The following is an 11,877-nucleotide window of genomic DNA, read 5'->3' on the forward strand; positions in this document are numbered from 1 at the left end:
TTTTGAAAAGTATACAAGTATACCGAACCATCGGAATCCGTAACTACAAGTAGAACAAAACATAAGTAAATGGGTGTTGTACACTACGGTTAAACCTGGGCAGTTATGTAGTTGTGTCTAGGGTCAATATAGCCTGGCCAACTATATTCATTCGAGACACGGCCAACATGTGCTTGGGAGTGAATGTGGTACGCAACATGCCTAAAACTTACCTAATATCTCAAACAACGAATCGCCGCTGCAGCGAACCATGAAATACTATGGGAGTATTTCTCAAACCAATCCTTTGTAGAAAACCCTCGTATACGCGATGTTACTTGATCAATCCGCTGGCGATAAAATGTTCTGTCTTGATAACTTCTTCCTGCTTTATCGCTTAGTATGATGCTATATCTGCCTTGATGAGATATCCCCTGTTCAATATCTCTTGATTCAATTCAGAGGACTTATAATCCTCTCTTTCCTGATCTTTTTAGATCAAGATGCCCCCGAAGAAGAGACCCAACTCAAAGAACAACGATAATCCTCCTCCGCCAACACCTTCTCCTCAATTCGATCTCGCATCACTTCAAACAGTTCTGACTGCTGCAATGGTGGCAGCTATGTCTCAAATGAATTCCGGTGGCTCCGGAGGTGGTCCCCAACCTCAAAACCCAGAAGGCAGCCAGGAACACCGAAGAGGGGGTTCCTACAAGGACTTCATGAATGCGAAACCTACAACCTTTGATGGCACTGGAGGTGTCATTTCCCTGACTCGATGGTTTGAGAAAATCGAGTCAATCTTCGAAATATGTGCCTGCTCGGAGTCTGATAAAGTCAAATTTGCTGCCTGTACTTTCCTCGACAAAGCCCTAACTTGGTGGAACGGCCGAGTCAAATCCTTAACTCTACCTATAGAGAATGCCATGGGATGGGAAGCTATGAAGGAGCTTCTACTTGCAGAGTACTGCCCTCGGGGTGAGATTCAGAAACTGGAACACGAACTCTGGAACCTTAAGATGAAGGGTTCCAACATAGCTGCTTATACTTCAAGATTCGATAACCTGGCTTTACTCTGTCCGGGAATGGTTACCCCGGAGAGTAAAAAGATCGAAAGATTCATCTGGGGATTGACCCAGCCAACCAAGGGGAAGTCTTGGCTGCGAAGCCAGACACGTACGACAGTGCTAAATGCCTTGCAAAAATCTTGATCGATCACGAGGACAACTATGATGAAGAAACTACCACTCCTGAGTCAGACACAAGTGGAGGTGAAAGTAGAAAGAAATCCCGGAACAAGCGAAAGGCCCAGAGTACGAGAGGGTCTTCGAAGAAACAACAAACGGTAGCAGTCCATGCTGCTACTACTCCCATTGCTGTCTCAGCTGTCGGTTCTACAGCCCAAGCTCCCACCAGTGGATACACTGGCAATCTTCCTTGGTGTGGTAAGTGCAATTACCATCACCGTATCCCTGGTCCGTGTCGCGAAAAGAGCTGCGACAACTGTGGCAAGAAGGGCCATCTGTCTCGAACCTGCAGGAAACCGGCCAAGTCAACGAACCAATCAGCGGGAGCAGGAATCAGTCCAGCCTGCTACAATTGTGGTGAAGCAGGGCACTTCAAGAGGAATTGCCCCAAGACAACTACCACCACTGATCCCTCTGTCGTCGCAGGTATACTTCTCTTTGATAACTCTTATACCTGCAACTCTTTTCGATTCCTGTGATTGAAGGGAAACCTGTTATCCATCTACTCGAATGTTTTCTAAGCCCGATTCCTCGTGAGTAATCGAGGTGTGCATCATCGAGACGACTAACCAATGAGATGGAGAACACTAACTTCGTACCTATAGATTGAATCCTCAGTCCGGAGGACTATTCTATTCCGTTTGGTTAATTGAGAAACCTTTTGCGATAATACCTTGATGCTACGTTTAACATGGAATGACGGAGTCCCATTCATGTTGTTATCTTGGTTTCGAGAGGGTCGCCTGTCTATATCTTTTCCTCGACCTAACTCTCATGATTTCCGGCATCAAGCTTTCATATTGTGTCATGCTTTACAACTCCAGAGTTTTCCTGGTACGGATTACCACGTTCCTCGTTTCTGTGGTCATTTAGAAACGAGAAGTTAGTAGTTCTTTCTACTAAATGTCTGTCCCGAAGTGTTTCCGGGAATTTCATTCGAACGTCTAAAGATTAATTCCATATCGTATGTTTCGAAATCTTCGTAGATACCCGATTCCACTTGAAGAAAGTGATGATCCCAAAATATCGAATCCATTCGAGTTCGTTTCAAACTCATGATCTATATCCTATTCCTTGAATTTCAGGACGAAATTCCCTCTAACGGGGGGATAATGTAGCAACCCGAAATTTGTTCGTTGCCAAAACCCGTTCTACCCGGAAAAAGTTGTCGTTATCGGACTCGTTCCGATTTCTCTTTGGAAATAAATTATATGTTTATTTTATCCTAATGAGTGTCTAAATCACTCAGGATCTTATGCGAGTTGCCTAAAAACAATTATTTCATAAGTTTTAAAAATGTTCCCGTCGGGTGACGGAAACTCAATCGGGTGCGACCAAAAGCTGCGGTTAGCGTCGGTATCGGGTAGAATTCCACCGCGTGCAAATTTTAGGGACTATATAAACATGTTTCAGCCTTCATTTGAAGCTTTTCCTTCTCTCACTACTCTCTCTCTAACCTCTCTCCAAAATACAAAGATTAAGTGTCCAAAACTCAATTTTAAGGCTTCAAATCCTTAAGGTACCTTCCTAGCCTTAATCTATAGCATGTTTAGCTTCCAAATTTGACACTTAAACATGAAATTGGAGAAAATGCATAAGTTTACGGCCTAAGAAAGTGCTTAGGCCGTGAACACCCAAAATGATGGGTTTTGAGCCTTTAAACCCTTCCTTGACTAGTTTGGACCTTGGATATGGCTATGAGACTTTAAAATATGGATTCTAAACATGTAAAACTTGCATTTTGTGATGTTTAGAGGAGTTTACGGCCAAGGAATATTCTTGGGCCGTAAACTCATATAATGAGGGTTTTTATGCCCTTAAACCCTTCCAAATCACCCCTACAGCTTAGATATGAATTATGGGACTTTGATTCTTGCATTTGGACACTTGAAACATGGATTATGGGGGACTTAGATGAGTTTACGGCCAAGGAAAGTTCTTGGGCCGTAAACTTCACAAAAGTGGGCATAAATCTCATTCTAAGGTGTTAGAAAGCCATCCAACACCACCAAAAGCCTTGGAATAAATCAAGGGACCAACCAAAAATACTTTGAAGGCCAAAAACACAACTTTTATGGGATTTCTAAGGGTTTATGGCCAAGACATGTTCTTGGGCCGTAAACTCCAAAATAATTGGTGTTAAAATGCAAACTACACACCCCTAAGGCCCTTAGATGAATTTTAGAAGTCCATTCATGCATGTTCTAGGCCTTAAAACACCTTGTAGCACCATGTATTAGAGTTTATGGCCATGGAGCTTGCTTGGCTGTAAACTCCCATCAAAGAGGGTCAAATTGATGTGTTGAACCATTCCAAGTCTAGAAATCATTCCCTAAGTGTTGGAAGTCCAAAAGGCACCATAAATCACCCATCATGAGTTTACGGCCGTAAACTCATGGGGAAGGGTGTTTTGGCCGTAAACTCCCTTAATGGGAGTGTTCCTTTGATGTCCCAACTCATTTCCCAAGTCCCTTGTGCCATTCATGTCCCTAAACGCCACCCGGGTCCCTCCAAACACTTGTATCGGAGTGTTATCGCGACCTGAAGCAATTGTCCCTATCCGACAATCAATCTAAGTCCTAATTAGATACAAATGTGTATCTTTACTTCATAATTAGGAACCTCGTGCGTTTACAAGTTCCGGATCAACTCTTAGCATCCAAACCGTCTTGTACCTCGTTCGGTGAGTTCATACCCCTACGGCTTTTTCACTGTTTTCAATGTTTTCAGGGGGGGAATACAAGCAAACTATAACTGTTTTCCAATCACAATATTGATGTGTTTCAAACAATATTTGATAAATCTATAAACTCTTTTACTCCTTATGTATTATGTTGAGCATAAGGAATGACTACTCGACTTCAACTAAATGGATTTTTGTTAAGGAAACAATCAAACTAATCAAATTATTATGGGAATAATTTGGGGGTCTCTACTGTTCTTTCTATCGTATATTGATATCTATACTAAATTATTAGATAAACTATGTCTGTTCAGTTTATCTCCGTATCATTTGAATGTATTATCCGATGATTTCATGTAGGTATCTATACTTTACTGTACTATGATTCATAACTTTCTGTATGTCAACATCTTATAAGAACCCTGTGAATAGTTTAGTACTAGCTTGTGAGATAGTCACTACCCTTTATGGATGATCAGTAAATCCTCTCCGGAAGTGTAACCAGAGTCTCCTGGAGGGAGAGCGCGGAATTTGTGAATAGATCTATTCGGGACTGACAATCCCACACCTTAACTGCTAGCTACAGTTAGGCGGGCACGCCTAGGGTGACAAATTTCAGGATATCGTTCGACGTCTGACAAACGTCAAGGAGGTCACGTTGTCGTATCAGTATGGTTACCCGACTCACAATATGTATTAATACCAACTTATTCACAGTTTGGGTTCATGATCTTTATTTTGTTCGGGATAGTGATCCCATGGTTTTGTATCTATATTCTATGTCTCTTTCGGGATTGTAATCCCATGGTATTGTTTCTATGTCTCTTTCGGGATAGTGATCCCATGGTTTTCTAAATCTATATACGGGATAGTGATCCCATGGTATTATCAAACTATTCTATATCTATGTCCTATACGGGATAGTGATCCCATGGTTATTCCTATATCTCTTTCGGGATAGTGATCCCATGGTACTAACTAAACTATTTGGTATCTAGTTCGGGATAGTGATCCCATGGTTTTATGTCTACTATCTGTACGGGATGTCTTTCCCCATGATCTTTAACTATATCTTATACGGGATAGTGATCCCATGGTTTTCTAAATCTATATCTTATACGGGATAGTGATCCCATGGTTTTCTAAATCTATATCTTATACGGGATAGTGATCCCATGGTTTCTAAAAGTTGTATCTTATTCGGGATAGTAATTCCATGGTTTCAAATCTATATTTACATACATACATTAACTTATCTCGTGTTAGTTCGGGATGATAGTCCCATGATCTTGAACCGTACTTTCGAATATCTCAAACTAACTTATATGTCTTTCGGGATAGTGATCCCAAGATTTTCATTATATAGTTTTGTGTGCTAAACTATACCTTGTGATATATCATTGATCTTACAATTAGGAAAATATGGGATTTTCCTAGAGTAAATACAATACATAATCGAATTGGTAACAAACGATAACTTAACCAACTTCACATAAGAAAATATGGGATTTTCTTGGATAACAAATCTTTTCGGAAACTAAAGGAAACCGATACATTTTCACAAAACAAAACCGCTTATGAACTCACCAGCTTTATGCTGATTTTCAAACCGCTTGTATTCTCAGGTCCAAGTTAGACAGGTACCCGGTGATCTCTTTTGGCGAAGACGGAGTGCGTAGAAGACTCGTCTCAACTTTTGTTAATATGATGCATATGTATATTTGTATAACTTTACTTTTGAAACACATGTAAACTTTCATATATATGTAATGTAATGTTTGTTTACTGTGAATACTATGTACATTGGATTTGATACACAACGTGGTAGTCAACCCCGGAGACGTTTCCGCCTCTGGTTTTCGGGGTGTGACATCCAAATATGAATTTTGGATCCAAGAGGTGGACTTCTTGAGTTATGTGGTCAGTAAAGAGGGAATACATGTGGACCCCTCCAAAATCAAGGCAATTGAGAACTGGAAAGCACCAAGAACACCGACAAAGATCCGCTAGTTCTTAGGCATTGTTGGCTACTACAGGAGATTCATACAAAATTTCTATAAGATCTCTAAGCCACTCACCACCTTGACCTAAAAGGGTGTAACCTTCAACTGGGAGGAGAAACAAGAAGCTGCTTTACAGACACTAAAGCAAGCCATATGCAACGCCCCGATCTTGTCTCTTCCAGAAGGAACCGATGATTTTGTGGTCTTCTGCTACACTTCAAATCAGGGTATTGGGTGTGTGCTCATGCAATGAGGAAAGGTCGTTGCTTATGCGTCAAGACGTCTTAAGACTCACAAATCTAACTACACGACTCATGGACTTGAATTATGAGTCGTAGTGTTTGCTCTGAAAATCGGGAGACACTATCTTTATGGTACGAAGTGCACAATCTTCACGGACCATAAAAGTCTCCAGCACATCTTCGACCAAAAGGAACTCAACATAAGGCAACGACGATGGGTAGAGTTACTAAATGATTATGAATGTGAAATTCGTTATCATCCGGGCAAGGCCAACATAGCAGCAGACGCCCTATGTCGGAAATAATACTCGGGCCGCCGAGTAAAGTCGTTGACCATGACCATCCATTCACACATATCCACCCAGATCAGAGAGGCCTAGCTAAAAGCCTTGAAACCTGAAAATGTCTCAGAAGAATCCTTGAGAGGAAGGATAAAAAATTGGAGGTAAAGAGTGATGGATTTCGTTATCTCATGAATCAGATCTAGACACTGAAGTTCCGTGGATTCAGAGATGTTGTCATGAACAAAGCCTACAAGACTCGATACTTCATTCATCTCGGTTCAGACTAGATGTACCTGGACCTCAATAAACTTTATTGGTGGTCGAGCATGAAAGCCAAAATCGCTACCTACAAGGGCAAGTGCCTGACTTGCACCAAGGTTAAGGTAGAATACCAAAAGCCCTCGGGTTTACTATAACAACCAGAAATATCTGAGTGGAAGTGGGAGCATATAACCATGGACTTCATCACCAAGTTACCCAAGACAACAAGTGGACTCGACACCATCTGGGTGATCGTTGATAGGTTAACCAAATCTACACACTTTCTACCAATAAAAGAGATAGACAAGATGGAGAAACTGACTAGAACATACATTAAAGAGATCGTGAGACTACATGGAGTGCCAATATTCATTATCTATAACAGGGATAGTAGATTCACCTCACAGTTCTGGAAGTCACTACAAAAAATCCCTAGGAACTAAACTCGACATGAGTACAACCTACCACCCATAGACCGATGGGTAGAGCGAAAGAACTATCCAAACATTGGAGGATATGTTGAGAGCTTGCGTGATAGACTTTGGTAAAGTTTGGGATACCCATTTACCACTCGTTGAGTTCTCATACAACAATAGCTATCACTCTAGCAATGAAGTTGCTCCATTCGAAGCCCTCTATGGCCGTAAGTGCAAATCACCTCTGTGTTGGGCTGAAGTGGGTGACACGCGACTAGCAAAGGGGCAAGTTCACAGCACTCTAATCGGTGCTGAAATCATAAGAGAGACAATAGAGAAGATAATTCGAGAAAGACTGAAAGCATCCCGAGATCAATAAAAGAGCTATGCAGATAAGCGATGAAAACCTTGGAATTCTAGGATAGTGACCACGTTCTGTTTAAGGTCTCGCCCCGGAAGGGAATGATAAGTTTTGGAAAATGTGGAAAACTAAATCCAAGGTACATCGGGCCATTCGAGATTCTTGCTAGAATCAGCCCGATAGCTTATAAACTTCGACTGCCACAGGAACTCAACAACGTACATCCCTCCTTCCACGTATCTAATCTAAAGAAGTGTCTATCCGATAAGATTCTTGTAATTCCACTCAATGAAATAGAACTAAACGAGATTCTACACTTTGTAAAAGACCCTGTAACGCCAACCGAGGACCTGAATTCACCTGAATTCACCAATAGTGAAGGTCCGCTGGAACGCCAACCGAGGACCTGAATTCACCTGGGAACGAGAAGACCAGATGAAACAAAAGTACCACGTCTTTTTCCCTAGCTCATGAGTAACTACTCTAGAACTAATTTCGGGATGAAATTCCCTCTAACGACCGGGGGGGGGGGGGGGGATAATGTCACAACTGGAAAAATTCTAGATCAAACAATGTCTAACCTTTAACCGTGTACAAGTGATTTCACATCATAACATTGATACAATAGAACGTTGAATGCCAAGAGGACAGGTTATATATATATATATATATATATATATATATATATATATATATATATATATATATATATATATATAATACTTTGGAAAAAGTATGTAAGAATGAACCTTTGAAGTCAATACAAGTTAACAAGACATTAAGGAGTCAAAGGGGTCAACAAAAGGTAAATGAATTACACTATTTTAGTGATTTCTACTTATAGGCCCTATACCTTTGAGTTTTCGGTCACATAGGACCGAAATCAACTTCATAGACTCACAATAAGATAGAAATCACTTCAAGGAATCACACTTAGACCGAAATCTCTTAGTTATGGCCCACTAAGGCCGAAAACACCACAAGTGAAGACCAAAACCATTTGTTTGAAGCCATTTAGACTGAAATCATTAAGTGTGGTTGTGGACCAAGGGATGTCGGTCATGCTAGGACCGAAATCCACTTCTTTAAGGCCGAAAACTCCTTAAATCTTAGATATTATATGCATTTTAGATTTGTTATTTACCTTCCCAAAGTGATATATTACACTTACCAATGCAAGTATCACTTCTCTTACACTCTTATCTCATATTTACCATATATAAAACCCACAAATAGAACTCCTTCACCATTTCTCGTTCACTGTTAACATATCATATCACAAATCCTATTAACTCTTCAAATCCTTCCAAGATCATCAATAAGACATTCCTTGGAACTATATTCTTCAAGTTATTTCCATAGGATTATTGTAAGCATTTCTCATCTAATCTAGCATTCTTGCAAACACTTTCTAGTTAGTTCATATATTCACATATTATTATGTGTTACAAACAATTAGGATCTCGACTACCTTCAAGTGTTCTAACTTAAAGATCGTCACCGTCACCTCGTTATCAAACCGCAACTACACATAAGGTGAGTTCATTCCCCTATATTATCACACCCCCAAACCGAGAACGACGGAGATGTTCGGGGGTAGAGGACATGATATATAGTGTCATAACAATGCACAATAGTAAAACAATCAACAACATCATCCATTGCATTAATAGTATAGTTTATACATATGTTTTGTGTATAGTTTGTAAGACGCCGAAATATATCAAAATAAAAGACAAGTCTTGTACAAGCACATTCTTCTCAAAACATGGTCTTGTGTACCTGTCTACTGATTCCCTGAGAATACAAGTTATTTTGAAAGAGTAGATCAACATTTAAGATGGTGAGTTCTAGGGGTGTTAACGGGGCGGTTCGGCTCGGATAGTAATAAAATTGTGAACCATCATCACGGGGCGGGTACTTCATGTGCACTAACCGAAACCGAACCGAATTAGCAAAAAACCCGAACCAAACCGAACCGTATAAAGGCGGGTAACCACGGTTCGGTTCACGGGTACCCGCTAAATATAAGAATTCAAATACAATTAAAATTACAAACTTCATTACAACGATTTCTTTCAAAAATTACTAAGTCCAAAGAATTATAAATACATAATGAAGGTCAAATAACATACATTATAATTAGTATAATAAATATAAAAATAAAAATAGAAGAAAACATAATGTAGAAGTGTAAAATTAGAATAGCGGATCATGATTTTTGTTTGGGATATGGCTAAAAGTTCAATGAAAATGAATAATATATATATATATATATATATATATATATATATATATATATATATATATATATATATATATATATATATATATATATATATATATATATATATCAAGCGGTTCGGTTCGGTTATCCGCGGATACCTAAGTATCCAAACCAAAACCGACCCGTTGATATCCGGTTTTTTCGGTTTCGGTTTTTTTATGTTTCGGTTTTTTTCGGTTTCGGTTTTTTTCGGTTTCGGATCGGCCGGTTCGGCTCGGTTTTTCGGTTTTGCGGTTTTTTTGCACACCCCTAGTGAGTGCATAAGTATATATTAGTGTCAAAAGTTTTTATCTATTTCATGAAAAGTGTTTGTAAGTGTTTTGATGTAAATGTTTGTATACTTCCTAGAAAATCCTATATTTTCTACTAAAAGTAGTCTTCTACCAAGACTCAACTATTTTGTATGTTTGTTACCTTGTAAAAATGTATGTTTTCCAAGTTTAAGACTATCTTTACTAGAAAATAGTTTGCATTGCTCAAGTGAGAATATCACAGCATAAATGTAAAGGAAAAATAAAAGTGTACAATAGTGTTTTATAAAATACTACTGACACACTAACTACCTTAAACCAATGTGTTAATTAAGGTAAAATCTGAGAAGTTATAACCATGCTTGATTGACTAGTATAAAACACGACATTCTACCGACGTCGAAATGGTATGACATTTGTCACCTGTAGACCTGCAGGTCCCATTATAGCTAGCAATAAGGTGTAGGATGGTCAATCATGTATAGATCTATACACAAACTCACGCTCTCCCTCCAGGAGACTATGGATAAAAAACGTGTCACAACAAGTATATTGCTATGCTATGAAATAGTGGTTTCACATTATTGTTATCTTTTCTTGTTATAGAAGGTATGTTCCTTTATGTTCTTTTTATAGTATGTATGTTCCCTTCTTTTCTTGTTATAGTATGTATTGTAATGTATAGTATGAATGTACTGACTCTTGTATGTTTCTTTGTTCTAGAAATAGTACGAAGTGACTTTTAAACTATACCTATTATAGTTTACTAGTACATTTGTTTGAACTATTACTAATTGTAGAAAAGACTCAATTACCCACCATAAGCAACTAAGTTAAGTATGTAACTTAAAAATGGGTTTAATATTCATGTATGTATTTAATAAGTATAATTATGATTTAGCCGACATTCGGACTAGTGATCCTACCCAAATCCCACAACCAAACAAGGAACAGAAGTTAAGGTATCTAGCAGTAGTCCTAAGTCCATTAAAGCATACTTATATGTAAATAGATAGATGAATATGATTTGATATAAAAGAAGTTTATAAAGGATTTAAAAGAGTTTTAACAAGTTTTGAGTATAAGAAATCCATTCGGATGTTGTTTTCACATGTAAATGATTAACATAATTTCATTGTGTTTTACTTGTATCCCCCCCCCCCTAAAGCATTTAAAAGTATATTTTTAGAGGTATGAACTCACCTGCAGTGAGTAATTCGGATGAAAGATCGATATAAGATGCTAAGAATGCCAAGTGAAGTCTTAAGCACAAATGGATCCTATTAGGCATATAATAACACATATATGTAAACAATTAGTGTATATCACAACTAACTTGTAAGGGAAACAACCTTAGGAACTAGGAAACACTTTCAATGAAGTGTTAGAATCACAAATGATTGATTGAAAGGTGTTGATGGCCACACAAGGAGTGTTCATGGCTTTAGAAGGGTTCAAGGTCATAGAACATATGATGTGTTCACGGCCCAACCTGGATCTTGTAAAGGGTTTACAACCATGGAAAAAAGGTTCACAACCAAACTTTGCATCTAAGAAGGGTTCACGACCCAATGAAGTGTTCATGGCCATGAACTCTTGAAGATTCATGCAAATAAGAGTTTGTTTCATGGGGAATCAAGTGTTTCTAATGGACAAGAAGAGGATGAATGAGATACTTGGAAGCCTTTGGAGTGTTCACAGTTGAAGAAAGTTGAGAGAGAATGGGTGTGTTCATGGCTAGAGTTGAAGAAGTAAAGAAATAATGAACCAACTTTATATATATGGAGGATGTTCACGACCAAGGATAGGTTCATGACCGTGAACTCCTTTTGATGGTGTTATGGCTCGATTGCAACTCCAAGA

Source organism: Lactuca saligna, chromosome 4, assembly GCF_052625555.1.
Source record: "Lactuca saligna cultivar CGN05327 chromosome 4, ASM5262555v1, whole genome shotgun sequence".
NCBI classification, from domain to species: Eukaryota; Viridiplantae; Streptophyta; class Magnoliopsida; order Asterales; family Asteraceae; genus Lactuca; species Lactuca saligna.